Source organism: Meriones unguiculatus (assembly GCF_030254825.1).
Source record: "Meriones unguiculatus strain TT.TT164.6M chromosome X unlocalized genomic scaffold, Bangor_MerUng_6.1 ChrX_unordered_Scaffold_30, whole genome shotgun sequence".
Taxonomy (NCBI): domain Eukaryota; kingdom Metazoa; phylum Chordata; class Mammalia; order Rodentia; family Muridae; genus Meriones; species Meriones unguiculatus.
This window is the reverse complement of record NW_026843706.1, coordinates 10,542,209-10,563,595: the sequence shown is the minus strand read 5'-3', so window position 1 is coordinate 10,563,595 and position 21,387 is coordinate 10,542,209.

Below are 21,387 nucleotides of genomic sequence, written 5' to 3'. Positions count from 1 at the left end.
AATAGATATCCTTAGGAAATGGAAATAAAATAAGATTGTGGATTAGTGGTGAGACTGGAATGGGAGGATCAAATTGGGAGGTGTTGGGAAGAAGAGGTTGAGAGAAGAAATACAAGAAGATAGAGCTAAAATTAAGGGCCATTTGAGGGATAGCATGGTAACCTGATAGAGTAGAAAGATCCTAAAATATGCACATATGTGGAGGAGGTATAAATAATTCCTTAAATGTGGAGGAGACAGAGCCCCAACTGGACATCTCTTGTCACCAGATGAAGTTTCCCGTATCAGGAATGTGTTAAACCTAATTGAATTGTTGGCCAAAGGGGTTTGAGAGCCCCAAAACTACTCAGGCTATTGCTGAGACTATGGCTTGCTCATCAGACACTGATGGCAAGGACAGGCCATATTTCTGATAACTACACCTACACAACTCATTTAATGTTAAGAATATGAACTGGTGCCTACATAGAACCTTCATCCCCACATGCTAGCACCTTTGTTACAGGAAGCTACATTGCCTGCTACCAAAGGTGAAACATGAACACCAACCCAACCACAAAACCTTTCGTCAACAATGATGTCCTGTCCACAAGATATGCTAGGGGAATGGTGGTACAAAGTTTGTTGGAGTAACCAACCAACAGCTGATTTGACTTAAGACCCACTCCCTCCTGTTAAACAAACAGAAGTTTTTGTTTTATCTCAATATTCTTGTATCTTATTATCATCCCTCAGAAGACTATTTGTTTTCTAATGAGAAGCCAAAAGGGACTGGATCCAGAAGGGGAAGAGGGGAGAAACTCTAGGTAAGGAGTAGAGGAAAGAGAAGCTATTATCAGGATATATCGTGTGAGAAAAAGAAAAAAAAATTATTTTCAATAAAAGAGGGGAAGCAAATTTAGTTCTATAGGTTTGTGTGCCAGACAGTCACACAACTACCCTCTCTGATAACTCGATAGCAATTTCAAAGGGAAAAAATCCTTTTAAAAAATTTACGTGTAATAATTTTATGCTCATAGATATCCTGAAACATATTAAAAGTTTCAGTGATCATTTTCCACTACTGAGATTTATTTCAGTAATCACAGTTTAAAAAAAAAAAACTGGCTAAAGGCATTTTTTAAAAAATACAGGAAAAAAAAAAAAAAACTGTCCACAGAGTATCAGACTGCATAAAGCAGTATTAGCTCAAAACTTTACTTGAACCCTGCTAAAGCACTAGCAATACTTTGAAAGTTTTGGTAGATAAGACTAAAAACATATTTGTGATAGATTTATTAATTTGGTGGAAGAGCTTTCTCCTGCTTGGTATTGAGGATTGAGCATAGGTCTTTGTACATTCTAGAAAGATACTGTAGCACTGAGCCTCATGCCTTGTAAGAAGAAATTTTAAGGAAGCAGAAGGGTTTTGAGAAATATGCAGTCTGAAGCTGGGCATGGCAGCACATTTAATAAGAAACAAAAGGAGCCTACACCATGGCTATCATAAGTTCAAAGTATGAAATTAAAATTATAAAGTCTGACTCTGGTGTCTGCCTCTGGATCCCATTCCCCTCGCTGGGCTGCCTTGTCTGGCCAGTGTGGGCCAGGATATGGCTAGTACTGTAGCGACTTAATTTGCCAGGGAGGGTTGGTACCCAATGGGGACATCCCTCTTCTCTAAGGAGAAGGAGTGGGGAGAATTTGGAGGAACGCTGAATGAGAGGAGACTAAAAGGAGAGGAGGGGGACTGCAATCAGGATTAAAGTGAATAAAGAAATTATAAATGAAGAGATACATAGATAAATAAATAAATATAAAGTCAGTTGATAGACTTTTTCTAAAGAAGAGAAAGCTCCTATCATATAAGACAATCTGAGAAATGTTTTTTTTAAGATTCTAGTAGCCAGGCACTAAGAAACGGTTGGAGCCATGGTCCAGATGGCTCAGCTTCTACAAAAGCTGATGGAAGAAGATGATTTCATCTATGCTATTGATTTAACAGGCATGCAGAATACAGTAATTCTTGTGAAATATTCCACCTAGACTTTATGAGAGGACATGCCATATATGCTAGAGTTGTGTTTCTGAGAAGAGCTCTTGAGAGGTTGATATTATATACAAGAAATAAAAAGAACCTGGAGTGTCTTCTAAGGAAACCTGTAGACAATGACCTGAGTAAGTAAAGGAGAGTATTTATGTTGGATGCATATTCCAAGGCTTTAAGGAACTACTTGTCTAAGCCTGTTGGGGTTCCTGATATCATATACCCTGAATACTGAATGCAGAGCTACAGGGTTAACATTTTTTTTTAAATTACTTTGCCGAGTCTCAGTCCTGCTTTTATTTTGCTCCTCTTTTTGATGTTTTGATTTTTTCCTTTTATAAATTTAATGTTTATTACATGTCTTTGTATCTTTGGAGTATATAATATCCTTCCAGATTTTACAAATACATAAAGCTAGGAGATTGCTTTATGCTTCCGCAGAAACCCTAAACTTGGGCTTTTGAACAATGATGGACTCATTTAATCATTACGTAGACATTTGGAGATAGGGTGAACATTTTGAAATAAGAGATGCCATTGGGGTCCTCAGATAAAATACTATGGTTTAAAGTGACAAGCTTCAGTTTCAAATGGAAAGGAAGTCAGCGTGTAACTGTTAATATTCATTGGCAATTTGAGTGGATTTAGAATCACCCAGAGGACTGATAATGCCCAGATTTGAGTGTATATGTGAGCATACTTCTAGAATATAGTCAGGGAATAGCCAGGGAAAGCCAATACTGAATGTATATGAAATCATCCTTTTTGACTGGAGGATGGGATAGAATAAGACATCAACTCAGTAGCTGGCTCTTTGACCAGCCCCCTATCTTTGACCAGCTCCCCCTGAGTGGGGGGACCCTTGCCAGGTCACAGAGGAGGACAATGCAGCCAGTCTGATGAGACCTGATGAGCTAGGGTCAGATGGAAAGAGAGGAGGACCTCCCCTATCAGTGATCTTAGAGAGGAGCATGGGAGGAGAGAGGGAGGGAGGGTGCAATTGGGAGGTAATGTGAGAGGGGGCTACAGCTGGGATATGAAGTGAATAAAGTGTAATTAATATAAAAATACAAATTTAATTTAAAGAAAAAGAAAAAAAGGGGGTAAAAAAGAAAGCCAACTCCTGCTGTTTTATTTTTCTTTTGACTACAAGTCCTTTTCTTCCATGATGTGAATTACCCTATTCTGCCATTGCCTCTCTGCCACAATGATCGACACATCTCAACACACAAGATCAAATAAAGAATCCCCATGATTTTTTACATTAAAAAGCTCATCACAGTGATGCAAAAGTAGCTGTACATTTCCACATTTTGTTATGTATGAGTCCTCAGAAGACTGGAAGGTACCTTTATCTTTACTGTTTCCTTATTTTTCCATGTGATCTTAGGGAAACATTTAGAAAACTTGCTTTACCAATGACTTCAGTATTCATTAACTCAATCAAGTTGACAAAAATAATTAACAATCACAGATTTTTAATGGAACTAATTCCATTATATTTTATTATCTACTCTTTGCATTTATTGTTCTCTCCATGCTTACTGTGAAGAGAAAGAAGGGCTTAAGTTCTAGTAGAATATTAATCTTATTTGTAAGTACTGAAACTGACCAAAATAAATGCTTTATTTGTTTTAACCATTTTTGTCATTGAGGGGCTAAAGGCATGGTTTACTTGTAAATGGCAATTTATTTTGCTAGGTACCGTGGTTTGAGTCCCTAGAATTCTTTCTAAAAAGAAAAAAAGATATTTTGAGTTTCTAATTTGCCTATTCTTTCTCTATATCTCCATGAATTTTGAATAACCGTTTTCATCAAATTTGTATGAATGTCTTAAGTAGCTTTAAAAAATGAACCGCCAATCAAGTTGCTATTCCCACTTCAACAATGAAGATAAATGAAGCATAACAATGTAGATGTAACAAAGGCCCATTTATTACATGGATTTCAAATTTAGCAAGTTATCCTGCATCAGTTACTCCAGTTTAGCTGATCTAACCTTTCCTGTTGGGTATCAGGAGTACATCTAAGTGTAAGACAGAGACCTCTTAGTTCATTCTTCAGCTATATATATTTATTGCCTGTAGATGTCACTGTACCCTTATGATTCTCAGGAATTCAGTACTCCTCCCCCAATCTAGATGTATGAAAAGAGACTGAGTTTCTGTTTTTTAAAGGGAGAGATGAAAGACAAGATCTCTCATAATATAATATAATACAGAAAAGTGAATATTAGGTTATAATATGTACAAATACCTGCACACACACATTTTTGTTCAGAAAGAGTGTTATTAAAGGTAGCTAATAAACTGATGAATCATCTTTTTTATTAGCAAAATGGATAAACTTTTAGGTTGGAAAAATATGTGATCAAAAACGTGGCTCTACTTTACACCCTTTTAAATTAAATACTACTTGAAAGCACTTACCTGACATGTTGTACAAATTATGTTTCAACAATATTTTTATAAATTCTTAGGAGAATGTCTTAGTTAGGGTCTTACTGCAATTCTTATGAAGGAAAACATTTAATTGGGGCTGATTTATAAAGATTTAGTGCCATTATGTCACAAAATATGTCAGTATGCAGGCAGACCTGGTACTGGAGCTAGGAATTCTACATCTTGATCTGCAGACAGCACAAGGAGACTGTGAACCATAGCTTGAATATAGTGACATCAAAGCCCACCTTTACCATGACAGACTCCAGCAGGGCAACACCCACTCCAACAAGGCCACATCTCCTTATAGTGTCAAGCCCTATGGGCCAAGCATTCAAACACGTAAGTCTAAAAGGGGACAATTTTTATTCAAACCTACACACAGAGTGAAAATAAAATGGATTTTTGTGTGTGTTAGAAAAGAAAATATGGAAATTGTGCTTTTCTGGATGAGTTAGTGAAAGAGAAAGTAGAAACCAATATAATATGCTTTTCAAAACTGACACATGCTTTGGCAGTCTTTTGCTGAGAACTGGAATTGGCTAATGCTCAAAAACTCTCTGTGGGATTTGTTGTTCTTCCCCCTCAGTTATTTTACATAGTAATTCACTTGTAGGATAGGACACATGAAGAATACATGACAGCAATATAATAATTTTAGGAGGTCCAAGAGTCCAGTTAAAATTCTGAGAGCAGTATATTTATGTTGAAGGAGAAAGAAATCAATTGGCATGGGTGCTCAGGTTTTCACATCTTCTTTGCATTGACCTACAAAACTCTGGGTCATATTTGTTTACTTGGCAGCCATACACTCTCTGTTAATTTAGGCCTAGATATTGTGTTTCACATAGCTTGTAGCATACACAAGTTTTTCATGTTGGACAAGTAGGATAATCTGAAATGACTTAGGTGCCTCAAAAAGTCTATAAGGTCATCCTTAGGGTAACTAAAAAAGCAGACCTTAGCCATTGATAGAAACATGAAGCTCTAAACAGTAAATGATGCTAGATTTTCATTTGTATTTATTTATACTTACTTTGTGCTTTCAAGACAGGGTTTCTCTGCGTAACCTTGGCTGTCCTGGACTCACACTGTAGAACAGGCTGTCCCGAAAACTCAGAGATCTGCCTGCCTCCACCACTCTGAGTTCTGGGATTAAAGGCATGAACAACCTAGCCTGGCTATGATGTCAGACTTTTAAAAGCAAAGAATTGGGGAATGGCAGATCCAATTAATTAAACCCGCTTTAGTAATAGGATAGTGTGTGCGTATGTTATCTTAGCTGATGCTGATTACCAAAGGTTAAGGACTCAGATAAATTCCACTTAATCAAAGAAAAGATTGTAGAGTTATATCCTTCTACATGTAAGTCTAGGAGGGATGGGAGGGAAACCAGGTAGGTCATGAATTCAGGAGACCCATATGTAAAAACAAATTTTGAAGAAACTCAGATGTCCTGATTCCTACCCAGTTCTGGCTGAAGATTGGAGATGTATTGTTAGGAAAAGATACTATAAAATGTTTTGACAACAATTTCCATTTTTACAAAATAACACCATAGGTCTAAATGACCTCTTTCTTATGTTACAGAAAAAAAAAAATATGTTGAAAGCAGTTTGTACTTAATCCAATTAAGAATATTTATACAGAATTTATTATTTTCTATTTGTATGATTACGTTTTTCTTCACAAAGCAATACACAGTCATTTTACAGATTTTGGGGGTACCCATTTTAATTCATGTTTATCAAGTATTTAATATATATATTCGCTAATTGTATTTTCAAGCCCTGTATGAACACCAGCTTCTCCTAAGTAACACTTAGTCAGGAAGTACATGTTTTAGATCTTTTATTGTTCTTTGCAATAAATTTGAACTCTCTTATATAGAGGATGCCCAACCAGTTTATAACACTCATGGCAGGTTACTTTCAACAGGAGAAATGGACAAATTTAACTTCCTAGGAAAGTTGGACCATTGTTTCTTTTGAACATTTTGATGTTTGTCTGCCAAACATGAACTGAAAGAAGTCAAAGAGGATTTTCTCACAGAAAGCAAGCTTAGTAGCAGGAAAGGACAGCAGGGTCAAACGATGGTGGTCAAGGTAACAGAGACCACAGGATGAAGGTCTGAGTCCTTGAAAGGAGATTACAGAGAGAATAAGCTAGCTGAATTTCTTTTTCATTTGATATTGTATCATATTGATCTGTCAGGAGCAAGATCCTGAGTCAAAATACCTTGTCAAGGAGTTATTTCTTAAGAATGAGTATGGGATCTGTTTGTTTCTAGTTGAGAGTATTGAGCCCTCAGACTTTTAGAACTTACGTGCTGTTTATTTGAAAGGAAAAGGCAGGGAGAGTTATCTGGTTGTTTTCAACCTAATTTTTTCCCTTTAGAGTAATTAAAGTATTTTTTTTTGTTAGTTTTAGGAAAGCATCTGTCTTCCAAGCCAACACTTTTCTAGACCATATACAGAGGTACTTGGGGCGAATAGTTTATTGAACGTGGAGGTCTAGGATGATTATATATATAACTAACACACATCTGTAATTTTTAAAGATATATTTCAATGAGGGAAAATATTTGAATACCTGACAAGTATCAGCAAAAGTATATTATTCCCAGTAATATTCAGAAAGTCCTAGAGCCACATAAAGATGGATTAAAGAGCACTAAAGCAAAAAGTCAAGCTGTATCAAAGAACCATATGAATTACACCTTTGCAATGGTACTTGATTTTAAAACTTGCTAAAATTTCTTGCAAAGGAAGTAGCAGTTATCTAATGACACTGCAGGGACAACAAATAATAACCTTCTTACAGTATTTTTAAAGTTAACGTTACTAGAATCTGAAACAATATGTTATTAAATGCTGATTCTCTTGATATAGGAAATATTCTGTTCTTGTAGCAGATCATTGAGGTATTTTGAAAAGTTTAGCTGCACTCTGTCCAAGAATAAGTTTAGAATGTTAGCAAACACTTGAGCACAGTGTTTTCCCAACCTGCAATGTCTAGGGTTTAGGTTGACAAAACAAAGTTTAGGAGAGTTCATTGCATCTGGTTATCTTTGCTACCTCATTTGAAACCTCAGAATTTTAGTAGCTTATGTAACCTGTAGTCTTTTTAAAGATTTACTTATTTTTTTATTAATTACAGTTTATTCACTTAGTATCCCAACTGAAGCCTCTTCTCTAGTCCCCTCCCAATGGCATCCACCTTCCTTTTTCTCCACCCATCCCCCTAGCCAAGTCTGCTGATAGGGTGGGACCTCCTCCACTTCCATCTGATCCTAGTCTAAGAGGTCTCATCAAGAACGGCTGTATTGTCTTCCTCTGTGGCCTGATAATACTGCACTCACATTAGAGGGAGGTGATCAAAGAGTAGGCCACTGTGGTCATATAAGAGACAGTCCCTGTTCCCATTATTGGGAACCCACTTGGAGACTGAGCTGCAATGGGCTACATCTGTGCAGGGGTTCTAGGTTATCTCCATGAATGGTCCTTGGTTGGAGTATCAGTCTCAGAAAAGATCCCCGTGTCCAGATTTTTTTTCTCCTTGTGGAGCTCCTGTCCCCTCCAGTCTTTCTTTCTCTTTATGGGCAGAGTGCAGAGAATCTTGTGTAGTATCTTAAATGTAGTTTTCCACATGATGCTGCCAAAGAAATTCCTCTTTCCTTTCTGTCCTTGATTCAGTTCATTGGTTATTTGTTCATTTAGTAAACAGATATTTATTTAAAATCAGTTATGTACCTATAATATAGTTGATGTTTTGGTTCTAAGGTGATCAGACAAAATCTTGTATTTGGGGAATTTAGGGTTTAGAAAAGCAAGAGTATATAAGATAATAATGGATTCTAAGGCAGACACAAGAAGAATCTTAGTCTTAGTGAGCTGAGTTGAACTGAAGCATGTTTATTAACCGAACAAATTTAAGATTGAGACTATATGTTGACATCATTTAGTAATCTTATCTCTTGCCCTTGCATATATATTATTTTGATATGCTAAAGTTAGGATTGCATTAATTTTTTATCTATCTTTACTGTTTTATTTGTGTACCTTAAGAACAACTCTAGGATGTTGTTGTGTTTTGTTTTTAATCATGTTCTATTCCTAGGGTATCCCAGTGTATTGAGAAATATTTATATATATAAATATAAATATAAAATATAAATATATTATATTTATATAATATATATTATATTATATAATCATATACTCATATAATATTATATTATACATTATATTATATATACTATATAAATATATATTTACATATATTTATATATTTATATATATAAATATATATTCATAATATATATATATATAAATCTTATTTCTAACAGGAACTCAATGACTGGCTCTTTGACCTTACCACCCCCCAAGGGAGGAGCAGTCCTGTTAGGCCACAGAGGAGGGCTTTGCAGCCAGTCCTGAAGATACCTGATAAAACAGGATTGGATGAATGCGGAGGAGGTCCCCCCAATCAGTGGACTTGGAAAGAGGCACGGTGGAGATTAGGGAGGGAGGGTGGGATTGGGAGGGAATGAGGGGGCAGGACACGGCTGGGATAAAGAGTTAATAAAATGCAACTAATAAGAAAAAAATAAAATTTAAAAAAATATATAATATATATAAATATATAACATAATTATATACTATATATAATCATATATGTAATATATATAATCATATAACAATGAACATCACAATAAGTGGAAAATAAATGAAGGGACATGTAAGTTCAGCTGGATTAAAACATTACACAATGTGGTTATTTATTGAAATATCACATTGCTATATGAACATGCATGACTTTTTGTGGGGTAACTGTTTCAAAATGAGGGAAATTTAGCTAAGAAATACTAACTAAGAGAGTAGAGAGAAATCATTGTATTATAGGCTATAAATAATCTATCAATGTATTTAAATTTATCAATCTATCCCTGGGTGGGTATTTCTAATAAGAGTCTTGATTCCAGCGGAAGTTTTGTATACGACCTGTATTTTTCATAATATTTAAGTTACACAGTAAATTTTCATTACTGAATGGTTCATTTCTTTATTAAATGCTGCTAGAGAAAGTCTCAAATTCTATGTTGTATAACAGAATACTTTTGGAAAATGTTACCAAATTCTGCATATTACAAAACAAAACAAAAACAACAAAATAGATATGATTTATATAATCATGATAATAAATTATGATTACAGGTTCTTTAATGATGGAATAATTTCTGACAATGAGAAAGTCTACTTATAAGAAAGAGTCAAAAAAAAAAAAAAAAAAAGAAAGAGTCCAGCTGTGAAGCAGAAAGCATGGGTGACAGAGTTTGGTATCCTGAGATAGTGTTGAATCAACTCCATGTGGAATGGCAGGAGCATTAGAGAAGGAGACAGAGCTTTTAAATTTTTAATTAAAATGGAAAAAGGCAACTTAGTTTTTCCATTGCAGAGCCATTAGAATGGAATGAGATTATACTTTAGGCAAAAGTGTTAGGCAGATACTTAAACTATAGACTAGAGAAGGGGGACATGTAAGCTTTTGCTTAGACTTAAAGAGTTTTATAAGCTATTCTTGATCAGAAGAGTCTCAAGTTACTGTTTAACCAGCCACAGAGGCTGGAAAGATACACAAGTAGGGAAAGAGTGGTGCAAAATACTTTTCCAACCATTGTGGCATTTTCTAGCAATGACTCCTAAGCAGGCAATGGCAGAATGGGCGGTCAGTCCTCAGAAGTTTCTGCAGGTAATGGTAATGGTAGTTAAGGCAGAGGGCAGTAGGTACAGTGGATATTGATAGAAGTTACAATTCTATTGATTTTTGGCAAGGGGTATTTAAGGCCTAACATTTCGTCTTATACCATCTCCACAGAAAATCACGTGGAAGTGGGCCAGAAATAAGAAGCAATAAAAGCTCTGTAGGAAAGCAGGGATTAAACGATCAAAATAGTGGGATTTCCTTGAGAAAGAGAGAGTTATATGCTGTTGGAGAAGGTACTTGCTACCTTTGCATAGCTCCTGAGTTCAGGTTCTTGGCACCCATGTTTGGTGGCTCACAACTGTCTATAACTTCATCTCTAGGAGCTCTGCAGTCCGCTTCTGGTGTCTGTGGGCACCTACAATCATATGCATATAACCCTCATACAGACAAATACATACACATAATTTAAAAGACAAGGAAATCTTAGATGCTGGAGACACAGCTTAATGGTGAAGAGTACTGTGTGCTTTTGAATATTACCCAGGATCAGTTTCCAGAACCCACATGGCAGCTCACAACTGTCTATAACTCCAGTTATAGCAGATCATCTGCCTTTCTGCCTTTCTCTGGCCTCTGCAGTCACCGTACATGCATGTAGGCAGGTGTGCAATGCACGCATGCACACACAGGTGCAAGCACACACAGAGATAAAGAGAGAGAAAGAAGAAAGACAGAGACAAAGAGAGATAAATAGACAAATATAAGTAAATAAGACCTTTTAAAAAGAGAGAGGATTATACATAAGACACTATTGATACTGTATCCTACTTCCCTCCTTCACTTAAGATGTGTTCCCACAGCACTGTTGTATGACTAAACTTTTCCTGGGGAGATGCAGCACACATCTCTTCACCCCAGATAGAGCCCATGACAGACTGAAGTATGGATATCACCAAAGTTCAACTCAAGGAACCAATGAGCTTTATTGGGGTTATGTATAGGAGCGTAGGTAAAGGATTTCCTTACAGGGCAGAAATGGACTCCTACACAGCTGAATCACTAAGGCCCAGCTCAGCTTGGATGACAGCTCTCAAAAGCTGGGTACCTGAAGCACACTGCCAAGCCTGCAGGCAGCTCAGTAGTTTGGAGGTTGTCCTAAGGGCCTCAGTTGGTCTAAACCTTTTCCAGGTAGCTTCATTGTTTTCTACTTCTTCTGGTCTAGCTTCAGGATATCCTTTATAGTGTGCCTAGTATGAGAGTGACTCTCAGCAATTGTTAATACTTACAATTGGGAAGGAGGGGCCTAGTGAACCTCATGGACTTCCTGAAGCTGTATTGGATTGTTTATGGTCTGGCGTAAAGGAGCTTCCCTGAGAGATGGGAAGTTTCAATCTCTGAGAAATGTTTTATACACAGGCCTGCCTTCAGTTCTTGCTGTTATTTTATGATTGCTCTTACCCATGGCCTTTTTCAAAGCATGGCTAGAAGAAAGCTAGAATGCCCAAGAGATTATATCCTATACTAACCCCGTATGAAATGACTGGCTGATGAATTAGTATGAAAGCTCTGTGTACTCATTTTACAGACTGAAGAACTGTTAAGAATAAGTAATACCCTCAGTTTCTTTATAGGGTTGGAGCAAGTGAGGGTATTCCATTTAAAAATAATACTGTTTGCTTTTGTCTGTGTTTCTTTTCCCAGTATTCTTTCCATTTTCTCCAGTGATCAATATTATTTTTAGAATGAATTTATAAGACATGTATGATTTTTATGCCCCTTCACATATGAGGGACACCAAAGATCTAATAATCAGCTCTAGTCACATATCAAGCCTTGAAGACATCTTGACTTTGAATGCATGGGGATTGACTTTAGAATACACAAATTTTGATTACTTTGTCATTTTTTCTCGGTAAACAATATTATCATTTGTATTGTTTTCATTCTCATTTTGTTTCCAGTGGCAGAGTTATATTCTCTTTTTTTTTCCTTATTGATATTTAATTTTTTTATTTATTACAATTTATTCAACTTGTATCCCAGCTGCAGTCCCCTCCTTCATCCTCTACTATTCACATCTTCCTGGCCTCTTCTCTTCCCATGTCCCTCTCCCAGTCCACTGATAGGGAAGATCCTCCTCCCTTTCCATCTAACCCTAGCCAATCAGTCTCATCAGGATTGTCTGCATTTTCTTCCTCTGTGGCATGGTAAGGGTGGCCCCTCTCAGAGGGTGATGATCAAAGAGCCAGCCACTGAGTTCATACTGTTCTTTTCTAAACCTACTCATAATGAAACTAATGTTTAATTCTATGTGTTTTATGTACTGTCAGGAGCCATGGTGCAACTATTTTAGAAGCTCACGCCAATTCCGCTTTACCTCTGGCCAATTTAAATTTGTCTTTCTACCACTGGAACATTTTTACGAAGAAACTGTCCTCTCAGATTGAACGTTTCATGAACGTCATATGGAAGGCTTATGGTGAGAGATAAGGAAGAAGGACATGGCTCATGAACTTTGAGCAAATATCTGATTATTTTCTGACTCATATGATGGGGAAATAGTGTTTTTGTTTATGTAAATGTTTTAGACTATAAAAGGAATTGAGGGAAAAATAAATTCATCTTAAATTCTTAATCAAGTCCACCTTACTAATTGTGTCTCTTTCTTTCAGTCCTCACTCCCTCCTTCATACTTCATGTTACCTGACTGAGTGGGCTTTGTCAGTGTACTACTAATAAGCAGGACATTCTCCCCAAGCATGGTTGTCTACCATAAAAAGCTAAAATGTTACGCTCAGGATGCGAGGCTAAGCACTGTACTCAGGGTCAGCCACTTTCGACCCAGAGAAGAGCATGTCTGATTGCATGCGGGTTGATGCCCCAGGTCTCGCCTCTGAGAAAAAGGTATCGACGGGTCTGATGCTCTTTGGGTGGATGACACCTAAATGAACATCGGTACAAAGTCCCAATTTATTTCTAATATCAGAGATCAGACCTCTACTCTTGCCTGATGCGTCTAAAACAAAAAGGGGGAACTGTAGAGAGCTGCGTAATGCCGCGCCTTAAAGATGGAGCTGGTTTCTGCCTTCCACCTTCCCGATAGTGAGTGCTCTCTGTCACGAACAACTCCACATTTGGCTAAGGCTGGGATCTGGCTTGCTTCCCTGTATGTGGACCTATCTGCATTGCCCATGTGGCATGCTGGGGTTGGCTACCCAGAGGCTATTGAAGCTGTGGGCTGGCTTTCCCCAGGGTCAGATGATTGTTCAAGGTTCCTGAATAAACTGCATTGAAAAAAAAAAAAAAAGAATGTTAAGGAAAATAAAAATGAATTTAATTCCTGTAATACTGTCATTTAGAACAGAAGTAGGAAAATACACTTTTATTAAAATAAATGAAATTTATGTCAGGATGGGAAAGAAAGTTTAAATTCAGAAAGTGTACATTTCTAGGGCTAGGGAATGTATCTTATCATAGAGTGCCTGTCCAGCATGTGAGAGGCCCTGGATTCCAAGATCTCTAAACTCGTAAGGCCAGAGTTATCACTCTTTAATATGATCTGGTACTGGAGAAAGACTAGTAACAGGACAATACAAATCTTAAGATGTTTTTCTCATTATTCAAAATTCTTGTTCTTTCACAGTATGTTTCAATGATTATTTCTTAGTAACATAAATTAATGTCTGTTTTTAAAGCCCCTGAGCACAGTCAGAAGTATTATATTATTTTAGGTTTTTATCCCAGAAGGTGATATTTATCGGCATCTCCATCACCCTTACTAATTTATGGATCTTAATTTGACTATGCATAGCACTCACAGTACCGAAACTTTGACCTTTTTAAAATTATCTTACGCCATATTATATTTTTGTATTTCTGTGTTATTTCTACCTTTTCTCCCAGAAGTTAAGAAGAATAGGGACTTTGGCTTACCACTACAATATAGCTCCTTGAGAACTGATTGTTATATATTAGCCATTTGATAAATATTTGTTGAATCAAATAATGAATAAAAAATGACCATGCATACGGTTAATACAAAACACATGGAAAGGAACAAAGGAATTGATATGCTTCTGAGAGAGTCATTCTAAATATTTAAACTCTTGTATAGTAATCATAGATTGTGAAGCATTATAGCATAATGAACTCACTTTGTAGACCAGGCTGGCCTTGAACTCACAGAGAGCTCTCTGCCTCCCTAAGTGCTGGGATGAGGGCTGGCTTAAACATATGAAACTTCAAAGTCCACCCCCAGTAACACATTTACCTCAACAATACTATACCCCCTTACTAGTGCCACTTTCTATGAGCCTACGGGGCCATTTTTAATCAAACTACCACAATGTATGTATATGTGTTTATGCATATACATATAATTACAATTAGTGAAAAAGAGTCCATGAATTTTAAGGAGAGAGGGGGGGGGAGACTCTGAAGAGAGGAAAAACTGGAGAGAAATATTTTTATACTATAATCTCAAAAGTAAAATTAAAAATCTCCACATTTTCTACATTTATTCAATTTCCTGTTTGCTGTATCTTTCCAGTTAGAAACTATGCATATTTACCCATAAATGCACATCCCAAACTATACGTTTCAGTCCTATTAATCATTGCAAAGATATAGCTCAGTGATAAATCAATTACCTAGTATATGCAGTGCCCTGAGTTCAATCGCCAGTAGTAACAACAAAGAAGAATAATTTTTATGTACACCAAGAGAAAACTGATTGAGAAGAACACCTTAGAATTATACTAAGTGGCTTAAAAAGATAAATGAATCTATATGTGCTGTCATAGGAAGATTCTGCCTTCACTATCATTAAGTCACAAGAGCAAGTGGCAAAACAATATGTACTCCATTACACATGTATGTTAAAAACTCAATGTATTTTAATAACATAACTGTGAATGAATAAGCCTTGAGTAAACTTTAAAATGTCACATAACTGATTGTTAATTGTGATTAACTTTGAAAAGGGGGATGAATTTTGGAGAAACGTTGCAAAGAAATGAGACTGTGATTATTAATTTGTCTTAAGATTTCTGTAACAAGGATAGACACACTGTTAGCTTTGCTAATAAAATATTGGAATAGGTCTAACAAAATAGTAAATGTGTGCTACTCAGGAAACTGCTAAACTGATAGAACAGGAAAAAAAATACAGCCGTTTTAAGAAAATAGTTTAGTTCTTGCCCGCTTTAAATCTGATGTGGCTATTTGGCATCAGGGACCCAGGATAGTCTATCCTGTGGCTCCATTATCCAACGTGAGTTCTGTATATTTCCTATTGAATGGAATACATACATGAGGCTCGCTGAATAACTTTCGTGCATTGTCTTAGAAGTGACAAGATTGTTTCAGTGGCAAGGGTTTGTCACATGGCACGTTGTAACTACAGGTAATCAGAGAATGTATTATCTCTCTGGGTACAGGAATAACATGGCACCACACAAGTGAGCAAATAACTACTAAACAGTAAGTGCTCAAAATTGATTTTGAGCCTTCACCCCTACTGACAAGTGTTCATGGTACTGGAAGGTATGCTGCATGTTACTGGAGAAGAAAGGTAAATACCAAGCCTGCTACAAATGCTTTGATCTACAATGGTGATCTGACTACAACACACACTGGTCCAACAGTGGCACAAATAAAAGTCTGGGAGTACACAATCACTATCTGATTAAATGTAGCCCACTCCATGAGATGGAACCCATGCCTAGAACCTGAGACTAGATAGGCCATGGATCTAGAGGAAAACCAAAGGTTACTCTTATATTACAGGAACATAGAAACAAAATTACTACTACTGACATTCTGCTTTACATACAGATAAATGTCTTGCTCAACCATCATCAAAGAAGCTTCCTCCTGCAGTAGAAGGGAACAAATACAGAGACCCACATCTAAACAACATGCAGAGAATAAGAGACCTTGAAACACTCAATACTAAACGAGATGCCTCCATCAAATCTCTCCCCTTGGGATTCAAGGAACTCTGCAGGAGAGGAGGTATAAGGATTGTAAGAGCCAGTGGAGATGGAAGATAACCAAGAAAAACAAGGCCAACTAAACAAAACAGGACTGATGGACTTATGAACTCGTGGGAACTGTAGCAGCTCTCAGTGATCCCAGTGATGACAGGAGTGGACTTAAGTCCCCATCCCAAACCCAGAAGCTATCTCCAATTGATAACTACTCCCAAAGGAGAAATTAGTCTTCACAAAGGGAGTCTCCCTGGGTATATAAACCACATTGAAGGGCAGGCCCTATGCCCAGCAGTAGATAGCCAACACAAAATGAATTTAATGGTATTTTTGGAGTTCTTTTTCTTTTTCTTTTTTTCCATCTCATCATGCTTTGTCTGGGCTCTTTTTAAAAATAGGTATTTGCTTATATATTATGTTTTCTGGCTTTGTATTTTGATGGGATGAGTGTCTGTGTAAATTTGTGTGTCTCCGCATTTGTATCTTTCCTGACATTTTTCTTCCATTTTCTTCCTCTTCGTTTGTTCTGTTCTATATAGGTTTTTTTGTTTTCATTTTATCTTTTCTTCCTTTATTTCCCCTTAGATGGCTGTTTGTTTTCTAATGATTATAGGGATCAAGAGATGGTGTGGATTTGGATGGGTGGGAAGGTGGGGAGGATCTGGTAGAATTTGGGAGAGGGAAAAACATAATCCTAATATATCACATAAAATTTATTTTCAGTTAATAAAAGAGTGGCTATTATAATTATGACAAAATCCCCGTTTTTACAAGTCCTATGAAAGCTAATTTTCTTTGTAATTTGCCAAAATTTCTAGTCTCTACTATATGAGTCATATTTTTCAAATACAAACTCCCACCTGATTTTCAAAATATTTTTGTAAGTTTTGTAAGGATAGTCTTTTATTACTCAAGGGACCTTGCTGCACAACCATCTACAATATCCTGCACTGTTTCAGGAAGTTGAGAATTTCCTTCTATCTTTTGGTACATTATCAAAATCATAACAACCCATCACCAGAAAGGTCTGAGCATTTGTAACCAATCAAAGTGAAAAGAACAGTATTTTTCTCTTTGGGAAGATAAATGGAAGAGTAAATGGAAGGATGATGATGATGATGATGATGATGATGATGATGGTGGTGGTGGTGGTGCTTATACTAATCATTTATTAAAAGCTTATATGTCTACCAAGGCATTTCATACCGCTAAGAATTCCAGATATTCTTTATGATTTATTCCAAAAAGATACTTGCTTACACATTTTATTTTATTGCCTTTGTCATTTAGAAGGGAAGTTTTGATTGGTAACTTACATCCATTCACTTACTAGCACATATGTTCAGTGAACTCTCTCAGTTAAAATTCTTTTGCAAAATCAAAGTGGTTAAAAATGTATGGATCCATTTGCATTTTTTTTACATGTAGACATCCAGTTAGACCAGCACCATTTGTTGAAGATGCTATCTTTTTTCCATTGTACGGTTTTGGCATCTGTGTCAACAATCAGGTGTCCATCAGTGTGTGGGTTTATTTCTGGGTCTTCTATTCGGTTCCATTGATCCACCATTCTGTTTCTATGCCAGTACCATGCAGTTTTTACTACTGTTGCTCTATAGTACAGTTTGAAATCAGGGATGAAGACACCTCCAGAAGATCTTTTATTGTAGAGGATTGTTTTAGCAATTCTGAGTTTCTTGTTATTCCATATGAAGTTGAGAATTTTTCTTTCCAGGTCTGTAATGAATTGTGTTGGTATTTTGATGAGAATTGCATTGAATCTGTAGATTGCTTTTGGTAAAATGGGCATTTTCACTATGTTAATGCTGCCAAGCCATGAGGATGGGAGATATTTCCATCTACTGATATCTTCATTTCTTTCTTCAGAGACTTAAATGGAGCTCCACAAGAACAGCAACAGATCCTAAAATTCTGAGCACAGTGGTCATTTCTGAAACTGATACTCCAAAGACCACTCATAGAAATGCCCTAGAACCCCTGCACAGGCAGTTCAGTATCCAAGTGGCCTCCATAGTAATGGGGACAGGGACTGTCTCTGACATGAAGTGATTGGCCTGCTCTTTGATCACCTCCCCCTGAGGGAGGACCAGCCTTAGCAGGCCACAGAAGAAGACAATGCAGCCTTTCCTGATGAGACCTGATAGACTAGGGTCAGAGGGATGGGGAGGAGGACCTCCCTTGTCAGTGGACTGGGAGAGGGACACAGATGGGGAGAAGGTAAGGTGGTATTGGGAGGGGAGGGGGAAGGGACATACAGGGGGGACACAAAGTGAAGAAACTGTAATTAGTAAAAATAAAATAATTAAAGAAAAAAGAAAAAAAGAACTTTACATAAAATAGGTGTTTGAAAAATCTAAGCCCACAGTACCCCCCAAACATGGCATACACACATCCATCCATCCATCCATCCAAATAAAAATAAAAATGAAAAAAAAAAAACCTCCTCTATGGCCAAGAACCAGTATATTCTAAGCCAATGGACCAAAATACATTGTATGAAATTCTCTAACCACTAATAAAATTTATTTTAAAAAATCCAATGGCCAAAACACTAATAACATTCTGTACGAAAGCAGGTAAATGTGAGAATCAAATTGTGAGGTTCATTTGTCTGGAGTTCTTTTACCCCATTGCCAGGGATCCTTGAGACTTGATTCTAACCGGACCCCACACCCATTTTCAATACGGGCCCTTTTTCACCTTATAAAACCTTTCCCCCTTACTCATCTCTTGTGTGTCCCCCTATTCATATTAGAATTGCCTTCCAAGCCAGCTCTTCCTGAATTTCTCCCCCAGTCTGGTACCTTGTCAACTCTTCCTCGTCAATGGGATCCAAAAGCACTTTGAGAGTGAGGTGGAGGTGCCCACATGGGCAAAGAGTACTGCAAATATAATTATCTGAAATGAACATAAGTATGAAAGAAGCTCTTTACATTGTAGGTGATCCAAAGTAAGGGATAGCACCTGCAGGGACTTTTAGGCTTCTACATAAACAAGAAATCAGGGTAATTTGAACTCCTCTTCTGGGAAGAGAGGAGCAGTTTGGTAGTGTTCCTTCTGTTTCTATTTTTTTGTGGAATAGTTTGAAGAGTATTGGTGTTAGCTCTTCTTTGAAGGTCTGGTAGAATTTTGCACTGAAACCATCTGGTCTTGGGCTTTTTTTGCATGGGAGACTTTTGATGACAGCTTCTATTTCCTTGGGGGATATAGGACTATATAATTGGTTTCCCTGGTCTTGATTCAGTTTGGCAAGTGAAATTGATCAAGAAAGTTATCCATTTCATTTGGATTTTCAAATTTTGTGGTGTATAGGCTTTTGAAGTAAGACCTAATGATTGATTGGATTTCCTCAGTATCTGTCATTATGTCCCCCCTTTCATTTCTGATTTTGCTGATTTGGATAGTGTCTTTCTGCCTTTTAGTTAGTTTAGCTAAGGGTCTGTCTATCTTCATGATTTTCTCAAAGAACCAGCACTTGGACTCATTGATTCTTTGAATTGTTTTCTTCATTTCTAATTGGTTGATTTCATCCCTGAGTTTGATTATTTCCAGCTGTCTACTTCTCTTTGGTATTTCTGCTCCTTTTTTTTTCCCTAGGGCTTTTAGGTGAGCCATTATGTTGTTTGAATGAGAGGTTTCAAATTTCTTCTTGAAGGCACTTAGTGCTATGAATTTCTCTTTTAGCACTGCTTTCATTGTGTCTTGTAAGTCTGGGTATGTTGTGCTTTCATTTTCATTGAATTCTAGGAAGACTTTAATTTCTTTCTTTATTCCTTCCCTGACCCAGCTGTCATTTAGTAGCGAGTTGTTCAGTTTCCATGTGTGTGTAGGCTTTTTGCTAATTCTGTTGTTGTTGAGGTCCAGCTTTTGTCCATGGTGATCAGCTAGGATAAAAGGTTTTCCAAGCAAATGGACTCAAGAAGCAAGCAGGAGTAGCCATTCTAATATCTAATAAAATAGACTTTCATCCAAAATTAATAAAAAGAGATGCGGAAAGACACTTCATACTCATCAAGGGAAAATTCCACCAGGAAGACATTACAATCCTGATCATCTATGGCCCCAGTGCAAGGGCACCACATTTGTAAAAGAAATACTAATAAAAGTGAAACCACACATAGATCCCCACACCTTAATAGTGGAATACTTCAACACCCCACTCTTAACAAAGGACAGGTCAACAAAACAGAAAGTACACAAAGAAACAATAACTCCCACAGAGGCCATGAATCAAATGGACCTAACAGACATCTACAGAACCTCTTTCACCCTAACACAAAAGAATTTACCTTCTTCTAAGCACCTCATGGAACCTTCCCCAAAATAGACCATATAGTTGGTCACAAAGCAAGCTTGAACAGATACAAGAAGATTGAAATACTCCCATGTCCTCTTTTTAAAAGTAATCCATCAAATCCAGTTTGTGCTACCCATAAGCTCTTAGAAGTGGGGCCATCCACTGGAACATGGCTTATCCAGCAGAGGCCACACCCTTAAAAAAGTGACTCTCCATCTATAATTCATCAACTGTCTACAGTAACTCAGACAGAGGTAGAGGCTAGTGAACTCCTTCCACTTCCATGGTAGAATACTGATTGACTTCTTTTTGACCTGGCTATTGTTTCTTTTTTAAGTGTATGTTTAGTATGGGAGAAATGGTTCTTCCAGTAAAGGCTGTACAAACTTAGTGACTTGAGTTTAATTCCAGAAGCCTTGTAAAGGTCGGAAGAGAAAACTGCTCAAAGCTGTCCTCTGACTTACACATGCAAACACACCGTGGCATGTCTGGCATTTTATAAACTAATTTTAAGAATACTTTTATTGCCTGACAGACATTTTGTAGTTAAGTTGAATTAATTCAAACAGGAACTGCATGAAACTGGGGGAAATGAAGCAGTGTGACTCTGTAAGAATCATGAAAAGAATTGTGGTCTTGAACCTCTCACTTACCAGCCACCTGAACTAGAAAATATATTCATTTTGCATCTTGTAGGAATGTTGGGTCATATATATATGAAGCAGCTGGCAAAATGAGCTGCAAATATTGGGTCTTTGGTAAAATAGCTATTGTGATTATGATTTCCTCTTATCTCTAGGAATTTTTTTTTAAATTTTATCCAGAAGTCAAATAAAAACAAAAACCAAAATCATCAACAACAAAAAACCAAACAAACAAAGAAAAACTTAATTCAGCCAAAAATGT